The sequence below is a fragment of the Buteo buteo genome, chromosome Z, assembly GCF_964188355.1.
Source record: "Buteo buteo chromosome Z, bButBut1.hap1.1, whole genome shotgun sequence".
In the NCBI taxonomy this organism is placed as follows: Eukaryota; Metazoa; Chordata; class Aves; order Accipitriformes; family Accipitridae; genus Buteo; species Buteo buteo.
This window is the reverse complement of record NC_134204.1, coordinates 63,793,762-63,821,149: the sequence shown is the minus strand read 5'-3', so window position 1 is coordinate 63,821,149 and position 27,388 is coordinate 63,793,762. Positions and strand designations below refer to the sequence as shown.

The 27,388-nt window shown below is 40.5% G+C and overlaps 1 long non-coding RNA gene across 4 annotated transcripts; it reads left to right on the top strand.

Annotated features, from left to right (window-relative positions):
- Positions 1–4,978: 4,978 nt before the first annotated feature.
- LOC142026726 (uncharacterized) lies at positions 4,979–27,087 on the top strand. 4 transcript variants are annotated; one of them, XR_012648900.1, is made up of 5 exons: positions 4,979–5,064; positions 5,857–5,904; positions 7,341–7,403; positions 21,513–21,590; positions 25,409–27,087. It is a non-coding gene; the product is annotated as an uncharacterized LOC142026726 (long non-coding RNA). The 4 variants fall into 4 exon arrangements; XR_012648899.1 differs by lacking the exon at positions 4,979–5,064 and adding an exon at positions 5,120–5,455; XR_012648898.1 differs by lacking the exon at positions 4,979–5,064 and adding an exon at positions 5,576–5,752.
- The last annotated feature ends 301 nt before the right edge of the window (positions 27,088–27,388 follow it).

The window sequence follows — 27,388 nt, the reverse complement described above, 5'->3', positions numbered from 1 at the left end:
CAGGTGAACCAATAATCCATTCTGGAAGTGTGACGAACTTCAGTTTGTTAAAAGTGAGCATGTTCATATAGCAGCTGATGTGTTCTTCCATCCAAGCTGTCCTCTGTTGGAGCACCAGCAAAAAATCCTTAACATTTGGTTTATTTAATGACAAACTGATCTTAATTGGAAATCTTCCAGACAAGTCAGTTTCATCAGTTATTTATGCATAGCTCATTTTGTTTGGTAATAAAAATAAATGAAAACAAAATTCTCATAGATTTGGAGATAAGCGGGAAAAAGAAACCCTCTGAATCCAGCCCCCAGCCCCCAGGAAACTAAACTGGAAAAGGAACCCACAGTTTACGTCCTCTTAAAAAGTCAGTTAATAGTCTTCCCCTCTAACTTTAATCTAGTTGCCACAAAAACATCACACATAATTTCTTACATCTATTTTATAATCTACATTGCTCCCATAATGGCTATGAAGATCTGTTGAAGTTTTTTTTATGCAGCAATGCACTTTCTTCCTTGAATTAATTTATTGATGAATAGAACTTAAGGGTAGGAATAGTGCAAGAGGCAGAAGAATTTGGAAGAAAGGAAAGCTGTCATTATATGCTGTATCTTTATGCCTACATGGCAAGTTTCTTTCCGGCGCTATGTGGTGCTTTTAGGATATATCCATGAAAGTGCTGCAGTGGTGCAGATATCATTAATGGAAGCTGCATATTCACAAAAGCTGCAAACAAGTGTAACCAAATTTGGGGTTTTGGATGGCTTTACGATGAGCTGCATGTACAACTTGGCTCCAGTTGCCAAACCATCAGCTTCACCCAGCATCTCACGTGCCTTCCTCCCACCTTATTTCAGGTGCTCTAGGCAATCCACAACCAATGCTTTACATGAGCAGGCAGGCTCTACCTCTGGCAGGCTTGAATCCAACTCATTTCCAGACCAGAGCCTTGTTAGTTTCACATTTTGCGCACCATGTTGGAATTGGATGGCTGAAGGATGGAGGTGAGAAGATGAGTGGGAATTGTGGCCTATAGTGTAGGATACAGCTTCTTTGCTCCCTGTCAGAACTGCGAAGGACAACTTCAGATTTTATGCCTATTAACTGCAAGCTATGGAGCTTCCCAGCTGCTGATTTATTAACAGTAAATCTTTGTTCTGATGCTTTTACCTTCCCCTCAGCTGTAAGGGCCTGTTCTGCTTTGTCTGCTTTGCAAGCCCATTTTAGGCTATTTGTATAATCATAATGCTTTTTAGGTCAGGGCTTTATCCATTTTAGGGTTTATAAGTCAGGCCAAAGAGAGAAATAAAGGGAAAAAGAATCAAAGGAAATGGTCACAGATGAGAGGGAGCAAAAGGAACAAACTTTTCCTCCCCATCTATAATTGACTGCAGAACAAAATCAGACTGGTTTAGGTAACCACAGGGTATGAAATCGGGCTTGGGGTTAAACCTATTTTCCTGAAGACAGCAGGACAATTTACCTGAATGCTACGTTTGTAATAATGAAGCTTTTTGTGAGTGATTAGAGACTAAAAGAGGGAAGGCTGTCACTGGACTCACAGTCAGGCTGAAGGTCCCAGCTGCAGGTGCAAAAAGATTTCCACTTCCTCACAATGAAGCATTTTAGAAAGAGCAATATTTCTCCCTAATAGGCTGGTCACCTATTGGTGTTTCTCAGCATCCTAATGCTCTTACCACTTTAACAAAGACATGATCAAAAAATGTATTCCTTTTGATGTATTTCTTGAGTAATAATTTCAGTAAAGTGTTTTTCAATGATATTTTCAGTTCAATCTTAACAGTTTTCTTGAATTGGTTCTTAACCTTTCCTGGCTTCCACCTCATTGCCTAGGGTCAACGTCCTCCATGTTAGGCTTTTGTCTCACAAACCTTGGACATGTAATTACATTTCAAGAACCAAGAGTGGCAGAACCTCTCCTGTCCCACAGTGGGGCCAAACTGCCTCCTTCTTTTCTCCCTTTTATTCCTCTTACCAGCTAAACCTTCATTTCCTAGTTTCCATCAGAGCTGCTAATGGAAGCTGGCTGAGGGAAAGGAAATTCAAGACACTACAGCAAAACTAAAAAGTGCAGACTTTGAGCAGATCCTAGCAACTTAGCTTGTCAAAGGCAACAAACAGGTAGGACTTTCCAGATACAGTCAAGTACAAACAGCACAGCACCTTAGCTGGGGTAAGAAACCAAGTCACTGAGAAGAAAATGAAGACTTTAAGGGCTCAGATGGAGGTTTACGCCCATCCACAACCATTCTTGGTGGTTCTGGTAGGAACTTTAGGCTGTGGGTAAGTTCTCAAACGGGGAGCGGAGGCGGGAGTATATATGGAGAAAGGACTACAGGGGCTGGGCACACAGGTCTTCGAGGCAGCAGGGGAGGGAGAAAGACACTGCAGTTGCAGCTGGGAGCTCATCTCTCTCCTCCCCACAACTTTTCAGGAAATGCCATGTAAAATGCAACAAGCTTTACACTAGCTTTGGCATGTTCAGTCCAGTTCAGCATTTGTCATCAATACCCCCTGCTCCCGACCCCTGGTAATGTAGTTAGCATAACTAACGCCATTTTATAGGGCAAGCAGCCATTCTTGGTGACTGAGGGGGGTCCCATATTCATTCCTTTCCCCTCTATATCAGGCCCTGAAGGTCCTGTGAAGCAAGCAGACAAACTAAACAAATTCCTTTTTCCCCTCCCTACCAGCCTCAAGGTTCCTGGGCGCCAGGGCAATTACTCCTTCTTTACTGGCCTTGAAGGTCCCAGGCACCCAGCCAACCCCGTGGTCATGATGACCCTATCACAGAACAGGGAAGCGTAACAGCACCCAGAACACTGACCATAAAATCAAGCAGTTACAAGCCCTAAGTGGGGAACTTGGGCTGGAGCTGCTGCTGGAGAGTGAGACAGGGACCCTCCGGCGGCCAGGGATGCCTCCATCATCATCTGCTTCCTCCGAGGACTGAGTGACTCATATTCTTTTATATGATTTTTGAGTCTAGATTGTGATTGTTATATTGATGCAGAAAACCACGTATTAAGATCTGACTAGATCTACAGAGGGTCCAGGTGATTAGAGGTCATAAGTTAAGTTAGGATCTAGGTGATGAGAAATTATACATTGTATTATAAATTCTGAATTATGCTACTTACGGATTGTACTATATTGATTCTGCTTGTAGAAACCTTGTGCCATCCTAATCATAATATCCTGCTAAGAATATAAAGCTTTAATTGTAACTATGACTTAGTGCCATCATCATTCTGCCAAGGATCCCTAAAAGAACCTGTCTGTCCCATCAGTGTCAGGTGATAGCATTGCCCACTTCAGCTTCTTGGGGGCTTCATTAATGCAAGCTTCCTACCTCCTGCACAGTTATGTCTTTGGTATCTAGTTTCATTCCCCAGTGCCAAACCTCTAGAAGTGGTGAATCTCGTTACACTTCACCAGCTAGGACACATACGCTGCAGGTCAGAAGATACACCTAAGCCAAACGGAACCCACTGCGCTTTACCTGAGCGTGTGCCGTGAAGGGCTGCTACCTGCACTGGGCCACTATTCGTTATTCAGCAAGAGTGTCACTACCTCAAGATACAGTTTAAATGTACAGCCTCTAATGCGCTGTGGAGAACAGACAGGAGCAGTAGTAACTATGTATTTCTGAGGCTAACGATCTGACCCTAATGCACTAAAGTTAGAATTACTATTGTAGCCTACCAGAGGTTTAAGTATTGGTGGCTGCTTACGTCCCACATTTTCCCCCTTCCAGCTGCCGAATTTTCCTTAAGGTGACAGGCTTGCAAATCATTCCCAGAGATGTAGTAGCTGTTCGGGAAGGTGCAGAGACATGCTAGCAAGCTGATTCCACTCAGCAAATGGAAGTCCTATGTGGACCACAGAAAAGTGCAGTTTCTTGGGGAGTTAAATGAAAGTGGATTTGAAAAACAAGGTTAATTGCTCAAAACCTAGGTAGGCCTAATGGAGAAGGCTTAATCTTCTGTTAGCCCGAAGCATGCAAGATTTCACACCATTTTAATCACCCTTTCCTCGGACATTTGAACCTTGAGGAAGGTACCCACGCACGCTGCAGGGTAACAGGGAACCCACTTCTCACCTCTCGCTTCTCTATTTTGGCCATATATCCCCGTGTAGCATTTTAGGGAGAGACACCGTGCAGCGGCGTGCAGTCTCTGCCGCTCTCCATCTACGTGCCGTATCTACGCCGCAACATTCCCCCCCCGTGCCTTTGAAGCGGGGGTCTTCACGCAGTCTTTTGTGTCGCGACGTTGCACTGGGCTATTTCGGTCCCTCGCCCTGTGCCCCTGCGCTCAGAACCGGGGCCGCTTACAATTACCGTACGAACTTACACCGCCCCTGCAGAGCCCGCGGGATCCCTCCCCGACTGACCGCGCTCGGCCCGGCAAAAACGGGTGTGCGGGCCGCCGCCGGACTGTGCCTCTGCCCGTCCCGCAGGTACGCGGGGGCCGGGGAGGCTGCCCTCGCAGTGCTTTGCGGGCCCCTGCACTGCGGGGCGAGTCCGTGCTGCGTCCACGCAGCGTCCCCGCCAAACGTCCCCGCGGGCGGTGCCTGAGCCAGCCCTTGCCGCGGGGCCGGCGGCACCTGCGGGGCCGCGGCCGCCACCGCTCTCCCCTCCCGCCGGCCCGCACCTCCGCCTGGCGGCCGGCCGCCCCGCGCTCTCTCCCGCCTTCCGCTGCGCCCCTCGGAGCGCGGTAGCCCGGCTGCCGCGGCGGCCCGCCGCACCCGACCCCCCCGCAGCCGCCCCGCTCCCGCCCTTCCCCGCGCCGCGCACCGGCCCGGCGAGCTGCCGGCGCTGCCGCGGCGAGCAGGTCGGCGGGCGAGCGAGGCCCGGTCGGCCGCCTTCGCTCCCGGCGGCCCCTCGCCCGCCCGTGTGGCGGCGCGGCGCCCCCTCCTCCCCGCCCACCCGCCATCTTCCTCCCTCCCAGACAGGCGCAGGCGAGGCGAAGCGGCGGGCGGCTGCCTCCGTCTCCCGCCCCTTCTCCTCAGATGCCCTTTGCTGCCGCTGCAGGGTTATTATTACAGTACGTGGCCGCTCCCTCCCCCGCCCCTCCGCGCCGCGCCGCTCCGCGCCGCTGGCCGGGCGCCGCCGCTGTGCAGCGCCTTGGCCTCGCTCCGCGCCTGGCCGCCGCCCAGGCCCGCGCCGCGCTGCCGCGAGGCGAGGGGGGCCGCCGGGCCTCCGCGCGCGCGGGCGGCGCGGGGACAGTAACGGCCGCGCGCCAACGGCTAACGGCTCCCCGCCCGCCCCGTCGCTCCCCTCAGCCCGGGGCGGGGGTTGGGGGAAACGGCGGCGGCGCGTCCGCGGCCCTGCGCCTCGGGGGCCGCCGCCACCGACCCCCGGCCCCGGCGCTGCCCGGCGGAGCGCGGCCTGGCGACGGAGCGGCCGCTGCCCTGGCTGCCAGACAGCGGGGGGACGTAGGGCTCGGGATTATTGCAGACTAAGCAGTCTGGCGCTGCAGCAGCGGGCGGGGGGGAGGCGGGCGGGAGCGGGCGGGCAGGCAGGGGGTGTGTGTATGTGTAAGGAGGGGACGGGAGGGGAGGGGGGAGAGCTGGCAGCCAGCCAGCTACCATCAGAATTAGCTCATTGTTCAATATAACCGGCACTGGCAACCAAAATCCAGCCCGAGAGAGAGGGGGAGAGAGAGAGAGAGACTTTCCCCCAGCCACCCCCACCCCTTTTTCTTTTTTCTCCAAGGCTGCACTTTGGAAGAGGTGCAGTCATTCTTCCCCACACCCCCTACCCTCTCTCCACTCCCCCAACTATAAATTCCCCTCTGTAGCATGCTGCCCTTTTTTAATCCACATTTGTGTTTCAGATCATGTAGAAAGGACAGAAAGTGAGCAGGGAGCGGGGGCTTTTGTCTGTAAGTATATGCAATTCCAATCCACAGAATTTTATTTTTTTTATTATTAATCCTCTCTCTCTCTCTCTTTCTCTTTGTTTCTTTTCATTTCCTTTTGTCCTTAGCTGGACTTTGCTGCAGCTTGCCTTTCCCCCTCTCGGTGCACATTTCCAAACAGGCTTTCTTAAAGAAGATGAGAAAACGTGCAGTATATGTATTTAACTCTTTGTCTTTATGCTTTAAGGCTGGATTTCTAGGCTGGGGATTTTTCTGCACACATGCAAGGGGAGATGAGAAGTGGTTGTCTAAAACTGCTTCATTTTTCTCGCTTTTGCACTCAGCGAACACCAAAATGCATTTTTGAACCTAATGCACTTAGCTTTTTTAGCATGCATGCAAGGATCTAGGATTGGTTTTTATCTCTTTTCTTCTCCCTTGTAAAACGAATCTCCCTCTTCTCCGCCCTGACACTGGATTCCTCTCAGGCTGCTGGGGTTTATTTTTAGAAAGCAGTCATTCTTGCAACAGCCTTCTGCATTTTTGCATGTGCAGCAGTTAAATTTTGGGTGGTTCTTTTGAGAAAAAAAACAAAACCAACCGTATTTTGGTGAACATTTAGTGATGTGCTTTCTTTCAATCGTTTCTGTGTACATTTATAGGTATATGCGTTCGCAGTTTTAAATCCAATATGTATGTGTGTGTTTGTGTGTAAACATATGACTCATACCTAATTACATTTCATACATACACACTATAGGTAAGAAATATGTAATCAATAGAAGAGAACTTTAATTTTTGTCACTATATGAAAACAGATAAAGGAGGTAGGCTACAAATTCAGTCAATTAAGAGAGTGGTAATTTAAGGTACCATTTAAATGAGGAAGGACCTACTCTCTCTTTTTTCCTCTCCCTATTTAAAATGGGGGGGGGGGGGGTGTGGAACAGAGAGAGCGAAAACTGGAGGTTATGTAATGCAGTGTCATTTCCAAAAATACCCACTCTCTGGGCCATTACATTGTGAAAGCCTGACACTGTTATACTTGTTTCTTGATTGCAAAAAACCACACTTTGTTGTATGCCTGGGAACAATGGACCACCTTTACAGTAAGCATAGGGTGACGGGGTTTTGTCCTCTTGACTGATTTTTAGGTGTGTTAACCATTAGGTATAGTGCTATTCAGAGATGTACCAAGTGCTAAGAATAGCATAGGGTTCTGCAAATCCAGGTACCAGGGATTCCTTTGTCCTATATTTAAGCCTACAGACCACTGAAGTGCAGAGACGCATGACATATAAGTATACATGTGGTTAGAATAATTTGCATGACTTTTAACCGCTGAAGCTTATACTTGGCTCACCCACTGTTATGCTGGCAAAAAAATAACTATTAAATAATGTGACAGTTGGAATTACTTTTTTTTTCTTCATTTTTTATTTTTTTTAAATTGTTTTCAGATTGTTCTCCTTGTGCTACTTGAGAGAAACTGCAATCCCAAGACTTAACAGAATCTAAAAATGGTAAGAATTAGTTGCTTTAGCAAAGAATTAGTATTTTTTTGTATAAATACAAACCTTCTTTCCCCATCCCCAACACTCATTTATAAACATGACCTTTATAAGACATACTTTCTGAGGCTATGAGGATTTGCCATACAATGACTGATGTACTCTGAAAATGTCCGTATGTCGGATCTTTGATTTTCTTTCATTTTTTGAATAAAAATCTGAAATCATCTTTGTGCAGTAAGGCTTGTTTAATTGAAACAAGAAGTATTTAGGTTACTATGAAAAATACACATCATAACACATGTAGGAGTACATGCAGACAAAAAAATATCCAATAATTTCAGCCCTGTCACCTTCCTCCCCAAAAGAAGAAATAGGTCATTGCACTTAGTAAGTGAAGCAGATTTAATGTTAGTCTGTCAGGGAAGTACCTAAGATGCAAACTAAATTTTCTTAATATTTGGTATTTTTTTCAGAAGGTTAGCCTTTCTTTGTGATACAAATCTGTTCCAGAAAAAAAGGCTAGGCCTCAGCCTAACTGAACTTACAGGCACTTAGTTGGAATGTATTTATTGAACAATATTCAACAATAACCCATTTACTTCAGTGCTAATTGCGTTTCTATTTTTACTGATTAAAGCCCATTTGTCATACTGAGATACTACTACTGACAATTACCTAATTTTAAGGATGAAATATTATACATCTAAATATTCTTTAAATATGGTATTCTCTGAGAAGGACTGTCTCAGAATCAGCAGGACAAAGAAAATTGGTTTTTACAGAAAAAGTACATAAAATAGGCAGAATTAGTTTAGATGCTGTGTAGTGATATAGCATTCTTGACTGAAGATGCAGCTATCACTGAAGCATGTCTGAATACATGTACTGACATAAATGTGATATATTTGGGGTGCTACATGATAATAACATGGTCAAAAATCTGTTAATTTGCATGGGGCAATAGCTCATCTGAAGAAGCGTTGCATAGGGTGTACATTAGCACAGAATATTTTCCAAAGTGTGAGGTTCTCAGGGACATATTCTTCTTAAGATAGGGTTAAATTAATTGCATTAATTAAATTATCCTTGTCTGGTTCTTTGGGGTTGTTTTGATTTGAGGGAGGAGGATCAAAGGATGTTTAAAATAAGCTAATATGTAAGTAAAGCATTTTTTCTTTTTGGCTCCTTGTTTTATATCATTCCTGTCTGCAAAAATAAACTTGCAAATTCTGGAGTTTTAGTCTATTCTGGAACCTACTTTTCATCAAAATGCTTTGCTCATCTGTGTATAAATGAATAGTTGGGGGTGGGGAATTAAAAGGGAAATGATTCACTTAAACTGTGAATAGAAACCATGTTAAAATACATTTTGTTCACACAATTGTAGAATATTGGATAAGGGAACTGTTTTCCTACCAACACCAAGGTGACAATCAGCCCACATTTTTAGATGGTGTGCAGGCTGTTATGTGCAATATATGCCTATCTATGGAACAAAAGATTATTTTAGGTTTAGTTAGGCATAAAATAGCCGCTGATTTTTACCAGCAGATGATTCTATAAATCTAGCAAGATGCCTATAGTAGTCAATGAAATCAGTTTTGTAAAGCCACTCTCCAGGCCAGAATATAAAATACCACTTAGAACTACTGAAATGCAGAAAATAAAATGTAGTTACACACCTTAGTCTAGTCCTATTGTTTGTTTTGCAGTGTAACATAAATAAAAATCTCCTTTGGCTTTTTTTGAAAATTTTTTTATTTGTTATGAAAAGGCCTAATTCCACTTTTTTTGTGACTGCTGATCAGAATTTCAATGTAAGAAAGACTAGGTTTTGCCCCAGCTTGCAAGGTTGCTTAAGAAGTGATACTTGGCAGAATCTCTTCCCCTACCACCACTCTTTTTTTTCCTTTCTTTCACTTTTGGCACAGTAACACCAAATATAATTTTAAGTCAGACCACTGTCATACTTTCCTTGCAGTGGTGGACAACTTGTCTTTGACATGTTTCTTGTACTTATTGCAAGTGTCTCATTAGCCATTCTAATTTGCAGGAAGAATTCTTTACATATCAACACTTTCTACACTGAAATACAGGATTGTAAAAGCGCTTACTTTGTTTTCAATATAACAGCATATGCAAAGGCTCTATTCTGCTCTTGCTGCTCAGTGAAAATTTAGCTGTTACATTTCAGCAGACTGAACTAAACCTTAAAAAATGGGGAAAAATGGCCTGCTTATTCCTTTGCTAAACTGAAAGTTCATCAATTATTTACTTAAGCTTACAGTGAAATTAAGAGTGACTAGAATAAACTTGTTGAGTGAGAACAAATGAATTCTTGGTTTAACTTCACTGTCTTACCTTCTTAGTTTCTTAATGTTCTCATTCCATAAAAAGTTTCTTAAACTACTTACAAGTAAAAGCAAATAACTTAGCAGGTTAGTTTTCAATGCTGCTTCTCCTTTTCCTAGACTTGGAATTAGGATTTCCTCATACGTGGTTAATTAATCTTTCTTGGAGCTGTATAATAATATCATCATCATCAATAATTTAAAGAGAAATAGAAAGGCAGAAGAGTGTACTTTCTATTCTTCTTATAATTTTAACTTATAGACATTTTGAGCCATCTTATACAAGAAGACCTGCCATTTGGGGATCTGTCCTTACTTGTATATAATATATTTCCTTAAGTGACCGCCTAAAGGAAGAAAGAACCTTTCATATTTATGTGCGATGTATAAAATCCTAAGGTGATTTCATTTGCTCTTTTCATTTGAAATGCTAGAATTTCTGTATGCCACCTTCATGGAAATTGCTGTTTGTCATAAAATACAAATTTAGATTCTAGTGCTAATTAAGGGGAAAAAAAAGGTTTAACTAAAAAGAAAAAAAAATTTGTTTTTAAATTGATGTGGCCTGTGTGATCCAGTCATTGACATAAAGGATCTTGTCAGAAGAGCAAGAGTAAGGAAGTCTTAATTCCAGTTTTCCGTGACCTCAAAGAAGACTTCCAGCAAAACCAGGAAAAGGGGTTTTTTTAATGGTAAATGTTTGTTTTTAAAGAAAGAAATCAAACAGGCATTTTAGACACTTGACAAAGTAGTCTGTTTGTTTGCTTCTAAAGCACAGAGGTGTGTCCTTTTCTCCTGCTCACATTGCAGTTCATTGCTGGACTTCAAGTTCAATTCCAAGAGTTTGCAGTGCAGATGCTGAGGAATTTAAACTAATAACACTAATAAAAGTTTGTATCAGTGAACAGCTACATCCTTGATAATTTAGTTTTGACCTACCTCAAAACAAATGAAAGATATTCTAGAGCAGCTCATTAATTTGCTTCTGACTTACCACAATTAGATGGCTTTCTTAAGCAGTAGTGGTGTGGAATCTCTAGGCTAGGTATTGTACAGTATAGCTGTGTCATCCAAAGCAAAAAAGGCCCCAGAAGGAGGTCATTTGGGCTGAACACTTCCTGTAGTGTATCTTTGCCTGAACTGGATCAGTTCTGAGGTTATTCTATCACTTGCATTCTCTGCATTTTGTAGTCTTGGGGAAAAAAGATAAAAATGGGATGATAACCCTTCAGAGAGAAACTGTTGGGTGAAAAGCTTTTCTTCATTAAGCAGAGAGAAAGAAGTTAAAAATTGCATTTGGTTGAAGAGAAAAAAAAAATCACCATCCCACCACTTCTTTTGCAGTTCATAGGGAAGTATACCATCATTTAAGTTAGATGAAGATACTTACAAGGCAAAGCTTACATTTAAGATTTCATCCCAGTTTAGCCATTATAAACCTTTTTCCAGTGAGTTATATGCAGGTATCTTTACACATCCTGTAATTTTCTTTGTCTATAAAATGACTTCACCTTAGCAGGAGAAACTGTTCATAACCTTAGGATTGTCTGTGGAGAATGGAGCCTGGGATTGGTCTGGCAGAGGCAGGCATTTTTTGGAACATTTTATATGCTCTGAGAGGTAAGAAGAATGAGATACTAGGACGACACGTTATGTCCAGCCTAATACTAGATACACACTGGACAAATGCAGCCCCTGGTCTGACATGAGAAAACTCATACTTCAGGTCTGGTACTGCAACTGGAATCTCCTTTATGGTGGTTCAGAACTGCATGGGAGCTGCAGGACTATATCAGATCCTCTTCTGTTCATGTGTAGCCATGGACAGAATTTGGTCAAGAGAAGTAATTGAGAGGGATGAAAGCTAAGCAGTTTGGGCCATCTGAATGTGTATATCGTGCTTTTTTGTTATGCTTATGTATTGTGCATGAAGAATACATTTGGTGTAGTTTGCTCAACACTACTTGATTCCTGAAAACTTAGGGAGAATTAAAGTCTTTCCAGCTTGCAAAATAAATAAGCAGAAATACAAACTCACTTTTTGGAATACTTCTGTCAAGTCAGCTGTTCAACTGTGCAGAAGAACCACCTTTACTTGTTTGATTATGACTAGAAAACATTGTAGTGGGGTTTAAAAAAAGTAATTTTTGTCCAAAGCTATAGATAGTGTGGATATTTCTGTGGTACACTTCATGTGCACATTAAAAGACAAAAGCTCTGTATATACGTGTTTCTACCCAGTCACGAACATGCATGCTCTGGGTGCTAAAATTTTGTAATTGCAACAGTGTACTTTATCTGAACAGAGCTGTGTTGACACATGGAATTGGAGTTTTACATAATACTTTGTCCAGTACAAACCTTTACTGAAATTTTTTCACAAAGGCTGAATTCTTGGAAAATCAGAAATAAGAATTAATATACAACTTGTAATACTACAGTCATGACATTGATTTTTAAGTCTTGGGATCGAAAGCCTTCACCAACAATCTTTTCTCTTTTTTTTGCATCGGAATACTGCTGCCCCACACCTGAGCTCTGATCCTTGTGTGTATGGCTAAAGAGAGGGGAGAGGGACTACACTTAATAGGCCTAGAACAACTTCATAAACATAATTCAGTTGGTGCCATCGACTGGGACAGGATATTTTAATAAAAATATTTTTAAATATTTGTATTTTGTTTTTATTTCAAATATTTATTCACCTCATTAAACCATATTGGTTGAGGGTGCAATCTGGAAAGGTGCAAAAATGTTCTTTTCAAAGGTTTAATGTAGAATGATACTATGAATCACTGTTTGAGTGTTACATGAAATTCAATTTAGACTGCTGCTCTGGCAAATTCATGGTAGCACTGCTGACTGAATCCCTATGTAGATGTTCCTGGGAGGATTCGTGATGTTTCCTTCTGTAAATACTGCATTTAAAAAAAAACAAAACCACCTTCAGAACAGGTAGCATTTTCTCATCCTGCAGAAAGAAGTGTTTCTGGATTAATTCTGTTAACACTAACCTTACTGTCTGTCTACTAGTGTAGCATACCTGTGTGGGAGTAAGTTGAAAAAAGTTAAAAGAAATTTGTGTATTCTCACTGAAGGTGGTATAAGCCTTGGCTTAATATGTACCTTATCAGAAAGAACTCCTGAATTCTTACAGTGCTGATGTTTAGAAGGCACACATTGGCACCACAGAGCTACTCAAAAGTCAGAGAGGAACAGATCTTCCTTCTTTGTTTTAACATGACTGTATCTGTGATAAATTGCCATCATGAAACAGTATGAGTTTAAATAACTCTATTCCTGTTGGCAGAAGAAAATCCTGTGGAAATATTGGTAAATGTCCTTACCCTTAATTTCTCAGCTGAGTGGTTATATAAGGCAATATGAACAAAACCCAGAAACAAATTTGGCAGGAAAAATTATTTTCCTGTGTGTCTCCTCATTAGGTGAGTACCAGAGCCCACAGATATTTTATTACTTTCAGTCTACAGAACATACACGATACAGTTTGTGGTTTTGTATTGGAGTAGCAGTTAAGCTACATTAAATGGTACTAGATGTTGGTAGTATGGTGGCTGCAGGTAAATGCAAGCACCTGTTACAGTATCATCAGCTATGGTTGTTACATCCCTTATAATGAGGTAAGTACTGGCTGTACAATGTGGTTCTGTCTCCCATTTCCAAGAGTACCACTGGGGCTTTTAATACTTGCCTGAAATCTGCTGGTTGGGCAAGAGGTTGGCGTCTCATGAGGGAAAAGGCTCTCGTGGCTGGGCTCTGCAGGAAAGCAGTCGGCAGAGGCAGTGAGCTTGTCGCCACTTGGAGAACAACATCGCTTGTTGGATTTCTGGTCATCTTTCTGGTATGTGTGAGAAATTTAAACAAAATTTATCAAACAAACAGAACAGTTTTAGTCCAAAGCACTGTATTAAGTCTTCTGTAAGTTATGGCATTCAGGCCGTTAATGTAGAAAATTTATAGGAAATTAAAAAATTTGGGGATTCAGCTTGGTGTATACATTTTGTATACCCCAAAATTGGAAGGAGGGAACTGGGAGAGCACACAGGAGAAGCATTATTCTGGGCTGTTCTTATTCTTTTGTAAGGATTCCCCTACTGGCCACCAGCTGTTCTTGCTGGTCTTTCCCTTGAGATCAAAACTCGGTGGGGCAAGGAGACCGAGATAAATGGACCTTTTGGTCAGCCTGTGACCATGCTGCTTTTCTTCCTCCTCTGTTGTTCCAGTAATTTGCCAGTGTTGGGTATGAAACTACTGAAGAACTTAACAATGCAGCCTTTGGTCCTGAATTTTGCTGCCATGCTGTGTGTTCACCTGACTTTGTAGCAAGAGACTTGTTTTTGCATCTTGTTCTGCAGGTACCATTAGGTGTAGATACAGATAGTTACTAATTAAACTTTTCATTACCTTATTGCAGTTGAAGAGTAAATTACAAACTCCTATCTGAAAACTCAAGTACTATTTTAATTCTCAGGCTTGCTACTGTTGATTTTCTGTGTGTGCATGTTAAGTAAAATAACAAAAGCTACCATTGTAGTGCAGAGGCAAACAAAATGTAATGGAAAAGGTGCTGGGTTGCACTGGGTTTTGAGTTTGGTTTTCTGGAGGGCTCATTTAGTTATTTCAATTTCTATAACGTTTTACAGTTTCAGAGTCCATGCACAGAAATTTACTGGTGGAACAAAGTAGTTTGCAGCCATTTTATTGCTTAATGGAACTTCTCATATAATATACATTTGTTTCTTATTATTGTTCTGGAATAATTGCATTTCTTTTCCTTTCAAGGAGTGTGATACTCTAGTGATGAGTATCTTTGTTAAATTCATGAATTCAGTCAGAAGTAGAACATTTATGACAGCATTCACAGTGTACCACTTGATTTCTTTTTCTCTTACTCTTCATATGCGTGGTAAATATTAACAATGCTTTGCAAAGGGTTTTGCATATTAATGAATTAAAAAAGCAGCATGAGAGCACTTGTAGCACACAAGCTAAATTCATCCTGACTAGTGCAGAAAAGTGCAAATTGATCTCTCTGCCTAAAAATTGCATTATGCTCAGGTGGTGCGGGGAGGATTCCTCTCCAGGGGAAAAGAAAGTGTTTTCTATAACTAACCTCATTCAATCATGTATGCCAGAAGACAGCTAAATTTTCTGTTGAGGGTTCTTACCAGCTAAAGCATTTGGCAGGAGTGTGCTGACTATGTACTCAAGCTTAGATTAGCTTGTGTTTTCCCCCTCATCAATGACATACTCGCTCAGTTTTGGAGGCCAGTAGTCACATAAGACACTGGGAAAGATGTGCCTGCTCCGAGTGCTTGGTATCTACCAGCATCCTTTCTTGCAGCAAGGGGCTCTGCAGTAGTAGAGCCCGTTAGTCTTAAAAGCATGTTTTAGCAAATTTTGCACAGGCACTCAGATAATTTTCTTACATATGTCATGGGATGCTGCAAGTACAGGTATAAAAGGTGCAACCTGTATAGTATGGATGAGGACAGGATTGAATTCTTTGAAGAAGCTGATACAGCTGAGCCAAGGTATGAGACTACATAGGAGCAGACACTTCAGTGTAACCTGGAGAATAGATGCTTTATGACGAATAAAATAAACAATAGATGAATATGAGAAGTTTTGTACTTAAAATCTAGAAAAACTGCTTCCAAGGTCACTTCCTTATGTTGTGTGGGGAAGGAGAAGATGACATCCTATTCTGTGAAATTGACAGAAATTGAAGAAGTGATGAACAAGGACTGCAAAAAACCCCTAATGAATAAACTTGCTAATTCATGTGCAGCATAGAGAGGGGGATGCAAGGAAAAGCATACTTGTCTCATTTAGGCTTTTTCATCTCTATGTGGTTGTGAGTTTGAGTCATCAGATGGGGAGGAATAAAAAGCAGCAGTAATATCTTCCCCATGAAAAGGCAGAGCCAGCAAAGGATGCTGATGCACAGAAGTCAAAGGCAAGTTCAGGTATGCTGTTGTCCTGCCATGTTCTGCTGATATACTGCCATATATTAATTATTACTGTAATGGCAGGTAAAGTCTCACCAAAAAGGTGGGCCACTTGGAGCAATCCCAGCTAGGAGGAGAATGATTGTATAATTCTTCATTAGTTCTCTCAAACCATTTATCTACATTTATCTGCTGTGTGGAATTAACCAAGTGAAATGATTGTAAATGATTCCTGCCCCCCCCCCCCCCCCCCCCCAATGATTTCTGAATGTTCATGGCACTGATGTGGAAAGCAGGACTGATCAAAAAACCTGCTGCCCTGACAGTATACTGAAAATGTGAAGACAGGTTGTTGGGGGTAACTGTCACTGTACCTCAACCAGAAGCTCAGACTTGTGATGCAGCGCCATGCAAAAAAAAATGATCAAGTTCACAAAATTGGCAGGCCTCACACCTGCTAAACGACATGTTCACAGTATATTTAGATAATTAAGCTAAGGTAATTAAGTTGTATTTTAACTTGGGGAAGTTGTTTCTGATGTTTCAATAGTGAAAGCTTCCTCGCTGAGCCTGTTTCAGAGTCAGCCTATCACAACAGTAGCATCCTGTTTGATCGTGAGTACAGCTTCTTAAATGTAACAAAGGTTCATCAATACTTCACCGACTCTTTGAAATGAGGAGCAATGACCCCTTTTGATGTAGCCCTGTCATTGCCCTCTCCAGAAGATTTAGAAGAAAAAGCTGATTGATAGCAGACTGCCACCCAACTAAACTCTTGAGAAGCAGCAACCATCCAGCTGACAGTTGCTGTATTTATTAAATCCTGCATGCTAGGTGTGGAACATGGTGGACATTAATATTATATGCTTTAATAATGTTCCCCTCACAGTGTTAAAAATAAAATGCTGCAGATGGGAGCATTAGTTTACCACTTGCACTGAAGTAAATGCATTTATCCTAGCACAAGCTTTCCTTCCAGCTTTGTTTAAAATGAACTAGGTTTTTTTTAACAGTGATTTATTTGGTGTTCAAGAAATGGTGCAGTAAGATTTTCTGTTTATGCATCTGGATTGTGATAGTGGGCTGTTGGTTACAAAGAAAACTTTTTACTGCACTGGGAAGCATTTGGGGATTGAGAAGTGCATGGTAGAATGTGCTGGGAAAAGTCACTACAGCTGAAACCAGCTGGTAACTAAGATACTTTTAAAGAAACTGCAAAGTTATAACTGTTTCAACTTAGCAGGCAACTATGTTATAATTTTTTTTGCAAAAGAAAGTGCATCAAGACTCAGTTTGGAAAGAAAATCTGCTAGACGCTTTCAGTGATGCTGAGACTAACTGCAAAGGAAGTAATCTACAACTTTTCCCTCTAGGAGCCTTAATACCATTGATCTATGTCATTGCAACACAGAGCAATGGTGGTGAAAAATCCCTGAACTACTTTAAAGAAATATAGGTACAGAAATGAGGAGCAGCATTCCCTCCTGTCTATACAGCCCATCCCCAGGAGAGCACAGTAGGAAGATGGCCTGTCTCTGTTCTGAATTAGACACTACAGACACACAGGGTCTTCGGTCCTTACAACTGCACAAGTGTAGTTTTAGTGCTGAGCATGCCCCTTCTCTTCAACACATACCTCTATCATGTTACTCCCCTGTTCCTCAGCACATGGCCATCTGTGTCTGCATTTAGAGTGCTAATCCATATAGTAAAGCTTTTCCTTTTATTTTCTTTTTTCCTCTCCTAGGTAGGTTAGCGCAGAATTACTGGAGATGGTCACCTTTTATTTGAAATTAGTAATTTCTAGAGTACTTCTCATGATTTCCTTTTTGTTTTGTGCCTCCCCCCCCCCCCCCCCCAAATTGGTTTATATGATAAAGAAGTCATCTGAAACTTCTCAAAAGGTGGTTGCTGATGTACTCAGATCAGTTGGTCTTCTTCATTAAGCTTGTAGTTTGGAAACTGAGACTACGGTTGGATTCAACTTCTGTAAGTCTTGAATGAGTCTTGATGAACAGGAATTCAGTTGTAGTCCACACGGAAAAAAAAAAAAAAAAAAAGAGAAAAAGTAAGTCTGGGGGCTTTCTTGCTTGTTTCTTAACTATAAAAACCTTGGGAATACTTAACAGGAGTGTGCTAATTTTACCAAGTTTAGCATGCCTTAAATCTGGGGGTTTTTTTTCCTCTTGATGGATGTATCTGAATGTTTGAAAGATGCTTTTAGTGAGTAGGAATGAAGAGTGGGTAGCAAGAAATTAATTTTAGCTTTTGATGTGACTGATACACTAGCTGTAGTCCAGCTCTGTTAAAATTATTTTATGTACCTGTTTTAAAGCTGGGCAAAAGTTTGTTCTCCCCTACTACTGCTCTTAAAGAGGACATGGCTTAAAATGTAAGAAGAGGCATTAGAGTTTTGAAGTGTGGTTAAACAGAGCCTTTGCAATAGCAAAAAAGAAGTTTCTCCATTTGTTGGGCAGAGGACAAAAGAAGAGTCTACTCTAGAAATCCTTCTGGTTTAAAAAAAAAAAAAAAAGTAAGTAGTTCTGGAGTCTGGATGTTGTAAAAGCTGATAAATAGACTGGGCATTTATTTTCCTCCACCTTTGCTTTTTCTAATTTTTAATCTTAATTTTTATTATCTGTATCTTTTCAAGAGGATGGATGATAAAGAATTGAAAACATATTCTTCATAGATCATAATTCCTTATTTCAAGTTGACCTTGATGTTTCAGGCAGAATTACTTGTTGTTGTAGAACATTATCTCAGACAGCACTTCCCAGATCAGTGAGTTTCTTTCCCCCTGACTTCTCAAAGTAGTTTTGTGTATCACATGTTCTGCCAGGAAGGCAGGCTTCCAAGGGTAGTAATGCTGTTAGTCAGATATTTAGGGGTGATCCACTCTGATAATTTATGGACAAAGTTTACTAGCTTGATTTTTTTCCTAATGATTATCAAATACCGAGCCTATTAATTTCAGTCAGCATACTATTCTTATGCATTGTGTAGACTTGCAGTAAATTTAGTTTTCAGTCCATCCTAAAGTTCAGTAATTCTGTTCTGAATCCTGATACTTTGGTTATGTAAGCCAAGCCTGTACTCACATAATAGTCACGCAGGAAGTACTAAGAAATTAAAATATGGTGTGTATCAATGGGAGCATTTATTTAGAAGAGTTTGCTAACAGCTGGAATGTTGTAAGCCTTACATCCTATTCTGCAATGGAGCATTGCTCTGCATTTTTTGTCTCTCTATAGCTCATCTTGCAACATTGATATCAGTTGTTTTGAGCTAGCGTAATTGACTAAAAGTTCTTGCTGTGTTTTTCTCACACCCTAGTTATGAGTATATTTGAATATCTAACTAGTTTCTGCATTTTATAAAGCATATAGCACAGCAAGACATCCTCCTTCCCCCCCCCCCCCCCCCCCCCCCCAGTGGATTGTAGTAAGTCCTGAATGGACATTTCTGCACTGGCATCTTTTTTTCCATTCCAGAATCTTCCTCCACTTAGCCAGGATCCAAACTATGATTCCCTGGCCTTTCAGCATTGCTCACAAGGCAGATACTTACAAGTCCTTTGGCTGCCCATTCAGGACTTTAGTACCGTTATAGCAAAACAGTTACTGCATGTGGAGTAGGTCCACATGATCATTATCTACCAATATTGGCCACAGTTGTTGTTTTTGAAGAGATATTAAGAAAACAGGACATTACTAAATTTTTCTCCACAGAAAATTACTGTGAAAGATAGCTGCAGGCTTGTGTAGGGTTTTTTGGTGGTGGTGGTGGGTTTTGGTGGGTTGTTTTGGTTTGGTTTGGTTTTTTGTTTGTTTGTTTGTTTGGTTGGTTTTTTTTTAACCCGGAGCATAGTTGTGAGTATATCTTACAATTTACACCTTTTTCCTCCTGTCCCATTCCCAACATCCACCCTCAGACTGCAGTCCTTCTAAATTCTTATGAATTTAAGTTGAGGATCCTTTATTTGTCATTTACCTGCAGGTGCTTATTTTATTTCTATTAAATTATTAATAGGGATGACAAGGCCTATAGGCTAACCTGAATACATCTCAGACTCCATGGAAAATATAGAAGCTCATATTCATCATAATGAGTAATACTGCATTCTGATGCTTATTCTTTCCTCCTACAGGAAAATACACATTTTTGTGTACTCTGCTGGTTTTCAGTATGCCTTCCTGTGGTAGAGCTGAAGAGCTATCATTGTTTCCCACCATGAGTCTTCATACAAAAAATATGACTATATAATAAAATCAAGGCATAGTTGCAGGCTATAATCAACAGGAGAGCTCAGGGGTTACTTGGTATCTTTCATTCAAGTGTCTCACATATTCAACATGAACATTAACTGATGAGTTCACAGAGTGCCCTGTGCTGCGTATTAGTTATTCTACATCAGCTATATCCAGAGACCTTAACTGGCTTGTCTGAGATCATATAGTAATCTAAAATACAACATAAAATCTGATGCTTTAATCAGTAGAAAGCACCATAGTTTGTACTGCAGAAAAATCACTGGAGAATGTATCAGAGCAGGCACTGCTGTAGGCTCTGTGTTTTAAATTTCCCAGCTTTGTTTCCTACTTTATAGCAGAGTTCAGGATTTTCTCTTGGAAAGATGATTCAAGTAATCTGGTAGTTTCTCCAAGCTACATCTAGTCCAGTTGTGACAACTAGTAGTCAACACATAACTCCACAGAAATTAAAACATTCCTCAGGTTTCAATATGAATACAATAGTAAACAGGTGAGTAAAGCTGGTCCACCAGGAGTTTAAGTGGCAAGGCAAGTTTTGATTCCCAAAGTGCAAACAAATTTGAATGGCGTAATTTATAATGTTCAGCTCAAAACATTGACAGTTTGACATTCAGGCATTGTGCAGAGAGTTCAATTCACAAAACCCAAAGGTCTGGGAGGCAGACCCAGCAGGAAAATAAATCTAAGATCTTCAAGCGTGGTATGCAATTTGAACCTGACCACTTCAAATGCTCTGATCTTCATCCTGAAGTTGAGGAACTGAAGGACAGAAGGTTTCCAGCTCAGATTCACCATAACTGAGATGTATTAGCCTGGCATTTATTCACTCTAGCTTCCCACTGTAGTCAGCGGCTGGCTTTGGATCTTACCCATTTTCCATAGGAAAATTTTCCTATAGCAGTCATAGGCCAGTACCTTAACCATTAAATCCTGCAGCCAGCTATTTTACTGTATGTCTTTTATAATGTTTTGGAATTCCTTTAATATCTAAAATAGAGGGTGCTAACACAGAATTATAACTGTGTCAATGATCTTAGAAAGTAATAAGTTCTAGTTCACAGTTCATTGTGAAAGGATTATCAAAGGTGTGTTGCCCTTGTCTCCTGCAGTCATCAGCAAAGGTAATAAACTTCATTAAATAGTCTTTCACCAGTGACTTCTGGCAGAAAAGAATGGGAATGTGGTCTCACAATATCCTCAGTAAGTTTATTAGTACAGACATGCTCTTATACAGAATTTCTTAGAGATTTTAAAAAATCCATCCTATGGTCTTTTTAAAAAGCCTGTTGAACGCAGATTGCCATAAACAATATAGCTGAAATACTCTAGGGACAGATCTTGTTGTCATGGGTACTCAAAAATATATGCTGAGCATAAAATGCAGCTTCATCTTGGGGCCAAGCTCAACTGACATTAGCCTCTTGGTTTTAGTAATGTGATCTGTCACATGAACACCATTTGATTGCATTTAATGAATCTGTCTTTGTTAGTAAGAAATTGTATATATTTATGTCACTACAGGTTTGTCAACCAAGGTTAATGATTTGGGTAAGCCAGAAAATCTTTCCAACCAGCCGAGGGGATGGGGGATTTCCAAAGGTAAAGCTATTTATGTAATTTCTTTCATCTAATAAGCAGTTTACTAAGGTGAAAGTTTCCTGAAAAAAAAAAAACCACAAACCAAAACAAACCACTGAAAGTTCAATGGATTTTATTTTATGACTGCTTCAAGAGAGTAGCCAGATTTCAGATTTCATCATGAGTCTCATGGTATTCTGTTTTTCTTAAAGCCTTGGCTTCTTGAGACAGGCAGTTAACTGAAGATTTCAGCTTTCATTTTAAAATTATGTTTTTAGCCCTCAGGTTTGCAAAAAATGTGTACTCTTGCTGGCTACATACAAGAAGGAGAACATACTAATTTTCAAGGCATATTTCTTAAGCCTGTCTCGTGATTTTACAAGCTTGACATCTGAGTTTTGAATGCTTGATTTTGGCAATTCTCTCTTAGTAATGCAGATGAAAAAGTCGATGATAATGCAGGAGGAGGAAGGAGGTGGTGTTGTTTTTCTTTTCCTTTTGTTAGGTTTTCTGCTTGTGCTTTACCTGACTTGAGTAACAAGCATTCAAAGCATGGCAGTTTTCATCAGAGTTTTACAAGAAGTACCCCAACATAATGCAGAAGATGTGGCTTGTCAGACAAGATTCATAAGATTTTGGTTTTTTACCATTACTGGTTTCATAAATGTGAAACTGGGTATGAAAATTGAGTAAGAAAATATAACAGTTACTCAGAAGCACAGAATGTACATGTTTTATTTTCATATTCCCTTTCATTACTGACTCAAAATCCGGAAAAAAAAAGAAAAAAAAAAAAAAGCAAAGCAGGTAAGTAAAGGACAGAGCACATGGAAAAATGTTTTGATTAAGTTTCAATTACTATCTAGACTCCAGTTCCCTGCTAACAAGACTCTGCTATTCCATCTGGATAACACTATATTTTCCACAATTTTTCTTCATAAAGGAAGTTCTAAAATTTATAGCTGGGCTATTTGCAGTCTGCTATTTGCAGACTCATGTGCCAGCATGCCAATCTTTAAATTAACATGTATGGCAGTACTGCCATTCTTAACATTCAAAGTATTTCAAAAGTTCAGCTGAGTAGGGTGATAGCAATGCCAGACTATGATGAATGTGCTATATATGCTCACACATATATTAAATGAATTTGCTAATTTTATGAATCAGCTGTGTGTTAACTAGATGATTTTTATTCAAAATTTTAATTTAACAGCTTTTATTAGGTTGTCATTCATCATTAAACAAAGTTGCTCCTGAAACACAGGAATGAAGCTGTGAACTATGTGCAGCGTAGTCAGTAACAATGCTGCATTATATTGGATTTATGAGTAGCCATGTTTTTTTGCTGTACATAGCTTAAAAAAAGTTTGTCAAGAGGGATAAATGTCTTCCAGCTAGTCAAAAAATATTATAGTTTTTTTCCTTTGAAGTGATTGGATTCCTGCTTTATACATACAATGACTTTTTCCTAGCCTTTATGTAATTCTTCAAAAGATTTGGCATATGCTTACAAGGACCAGTTTTTAGAGCTAGCTCCAAATTTTATTTCACAATTGATCTTCAAAAGCAACTTGAATATTAGCTGCACACAATCCAGCTTCCAGCAGAGTATCAGACTTAACAGAAACTGGGTGTCTTTGGAATCTAATTTTTTTCATCTGTCCTATAAAATTAATCAGGGTAAGTTGCTGAAGAAGACTGCAGAAAGTGTTTAGTCCTTCAGCTCAACAGTTTTATGTACTCAGTGCTAAACAGCTTGAACTACTTAAAGAATAAAGTAAAATTAATAGATTTTTTGAAACTCTTATTTCAGTTAAAAGTGTTTTTTTGTTTTCATGCAACCAACAAATGTAAAAGGATACATTTCTTAAAGACAATTTATTTCCAGACCTAGAACGGTCACATGGGACTTTTTATCTTATGATTGTATGGCACAATTTCAGGACTGGGATTGTTTTCACAGCTGAAAAGGAACTGCCCAACACAATGCTTTTGGAAATTTGCCCAGACCTTTGGTCTGTGTGGTGTGCCTGTTTGCATGTGTAAGTTTCTAGTTTTCTTCTCATATCCTGTAATGATACACAAGTAGCAAATTTAGTCAACAAAAAAGCAAAATATTACCACGAGGATGGAATTTTCTAGAGTCCTGTGAGAAAATATGTTTGTACAGTCACTAAAATTTAGAAGTTATTTTTTCATTCTGAAATTGTCTCTTGCAAAATCCCCAGTTTGGCTCTATCAAAGGCAAAGTATGTTTCTACTCCTACTTCTTCCCCTGGGTTGCAGAGCCCTTCTGCATATGTACTGACCAAAGTCTGCCCAGTTTCTCCATTTCTTGATGCCCCAAGGGGAGAGGGCACCTTTTTCCCCTAGGAAAGGATTTTACTCTTATGTTCAGCCTGAAAACTGCTCCTGGCTGCATGCAGTGCAGAACCCTGGGAGGAGTTCATCTACCTGAAAGCAGAATTTGTCCTGTAAACTGTGATAAAGACAGTGGGAGAGCCACGGGGTGGCTTCCTTCCCAGCACAAGTAGATGCAGCAAATATGGACATTCCAGTGAAAATTATGGCTCTGAAGCGCGAAGAAAGGAAAATTGCTGAAAATTGCACTTTGTTGGTAGTTGTGAGACTGCTATGTGTTTAATTCCTAATTCAGAAATTCACAACTCTCACATCAGAAAAATTGAACTTGGAGAAGACAATTTCAATTTCTTAAACAAACTAGAAACATTCTGCTTATATGACAAACATTTCCTAAGCAACAAAAGCAATAAAACACCTTTACAATTCTGATCTCTTAAACACAAAACCCACAGATTCTTTCCACAAATTACAATATATTACTAGCTAAACAAATTCTTTTTGTTTAAGATCCCATGGTGACATAGCATCAGCAAAGTACTTTAAGCAGTACTTTAGGCTTCCTTCTGAGGCTTAAACTGAAACACATATTTAAATGCTTTGCTGAACAGGCATAGACTTCAGCCAGTGAATGGTTAAGGGTGGCTAACGAAAACCTATCTGAGGCAGCTGGCTGATATGGCACACCACCTCCTTACTCTTCCAGAGACAAGTAACACACTAGAGTGTGTTTAGAGTGCTCTTTTCAATGAAGTACTATAGGAAAGTTACTTACTAGCGTACGCTAGCCGCTTAAGCTGTAAGGTGTTTAAAAGATAAGAGGTCTAAGATGTAAAAGGTTCTCTTAATAATAAGATGATCTTTCATAACTGTGTGTCTGCCTTCTGTGCTTCACGTGTGTAAAACAGGTAATTGCTTGTTTTCAGCCATATTTGTATGTCAGAACTCCTGCACATACAGCACCTGCAGGTGCCGTTTCAGACCTGAGCTGTCCAAGCTATTATGAAAGGCACAGAAATGGCTTGGTTTGGCAGGAACGAGAAAAATAATTCTGAGAAGTAGTGTAAGGATGTATGGCTGCTGGTGAGCTGCAGAAATGGTTGTTACTCCATAGGTTCTTCCCCTGTAACTTTGCTGGCATGGTTGGGCTTTCCCCAGCTGCAACAAATGTCCAAATTCTCCAGTTCAGCAGTGGAGGACAGTTGTTGGCTCAACGCTTTCACATTTTGGGTGCTGGGGCGCACTTATTCATCCCCAGTGAAGAGTTTTCCTCAGATGCTGCAAGGCTTGCCTGGTTTTTAAACAATCTTTTGCTCTCTAATGGCATTAGTGTTTATAGTTGATTTAGCCATGTTTAGTAGATGTTTACTTCTGAACTAAAGCTAGGGAACTATGGAAATCTTAGGGTGGGAGAAAGGAGGACTCCACTGGACAGACTTCATCAAAGCACAGCTAATACTGTTTTCTGCTCTCTGCAGGGAAGTCTCCCCATCTCGAAGGAAATAAACCGCAAGAAGAAAAGTGAGGTAGAAGGGGCATGCCTGGTTCCAGTAGATGGCTATGGACACCATTTCACCCAAATCAATCACATCTGCTCTTTTTAGTCATAATTTCTTCATTTGTATTACATATGGTGTATGGGTTTGATGAGGTCATGGTGTCATATATTGGGAATTGTTTCTGTGTAAATCATTAAGTGTAAGAAGAAACTATGGGACTCTGAGCCTTGCTTTAGAGAATAACAGTGGACAAACGTGTACCATAAAAAATAGTTTTTAACATTCTGACTCAAGTGAAAGCTCTCAGAATTTCACACTGTGAATCCATGTTTACAAACATTACAGGTGGGCCCTCAGGCCTGGTTCTACCACAGCAATATGTTCCACTACTCAAACTCCACTGCTCACACATAACCGGTAAACAGTTCTCTCCATTTCCACCATAGCAAACTGCTTCTTGCAGAGGCTGAGAGTCCCCCCTTTTTTTTTTCATGTAGATGTAACAAGCCTAGTAGTTTATTTTCATCGATTGTCTGTATATCTATATTTTATCCATGTACTCTTTTGATGTATAGAAGTAGTATGAAACTCATGGTTTCCTTGTGGTAAGTGATCGTGATGCTGCCACGGGATTTGAGACACTGATGAATGGTGCTATTTTGGACTTTAAATATGCTCCTTGGCAAGGTAGCTCTGATGGAGTTATTTTTTATTTCCATGTTCTGAGAAGGTGTTGGTACTTTGTTTTTCTGAATGTTGTTCTTTAGACTGGACTGACTTGTTTACTTGTGTCTTCAGTGTGGCTTTCTTATTCAGTGCTGTAGGTGAGTAACTACTTATAGTGTACAAGTGAGGAACTGATTCTGTATCAGGGTCCACTCACAAACATGCAGTTATAGTGGGAGCAATCACAAAACTGTAATTTAAGTAAAATCTCCTTTCTGACTCCTATCCACCTGATGTATAGACGAGCAATAATTTTCCACCAACCTCTCAAAATCTCTTTTGATTTTTGTCTTTTTTTTTAAAGCCTTTTTTTAAAGAAGGGACAAGTTTTAATGTCCACTTCAAATCCATAAAATAGGGGATATAGTAAGAAAAACACAGCAAATTTCTGGGAGGAGAAGTCCTAAAGGGGAAAGAGTACATTTCCACAGTATTGTCAACATGTGGACTTTACATTTTTGTTCTTGCTCCCAGACTACTATCAATACAAAACAACACAAAACACAAAACTAAACAGTATCATCTACTCATGGAGTGTTGTTGTGTTAGACACAGTCTGAAAGCCCACCTTAATTTTTTATATAACTGTCTTTTAGCTCTTCCTTTCACAGGGCAGGCCTTGTTCTGAACTGGTTTAGCTTCTGACTGTTAAATACCAATGCATGCAATGCACTTCTAGATTTCTTTCTTTTCTCCACCTGCTGTATGCCTTTTCTTGTACATTTTATTTTCCAATAGATTAGATACATCTACTGTGCTGTATATAGAGCAAGAAGTAATATTCAGCAGTTGTGGCATTTATGTATAGTTGCAGTTGTGTACTGCTGAAAACGCAGGCTTTTGTAACAATGTGATCTTTAATGATGCACTACAAGTACCCAATGTATTTTAGCTATTTTAGTAGGATTTGTTCAATAAATATGCAAGCTCTAAGGGTAGCTGTCATGTCTCTTTTTTCCTTGTTAAAATAAGGGGAGGGCTCCTTTTCTGTTTGTTTGCACCTGTTCTTTACGTGACTTCTGAGGGTTTGGGGGGGCATATCTGGTGAAGTAAAAGGTGATTCCTTTTGTTGTCTGCTAAACAATAGCTATTAAGATAACCTAAATGCCAGACCTGGATCTGGGAAATGATAGCTGCTGGACAATGGTAGTCATGTACTTCGCTTTCAAGATTGCTGAGTGGCTGGGTCAGACGTGACACTTGATGCCATTTTTAGTAATCCCAGGAGGAGAC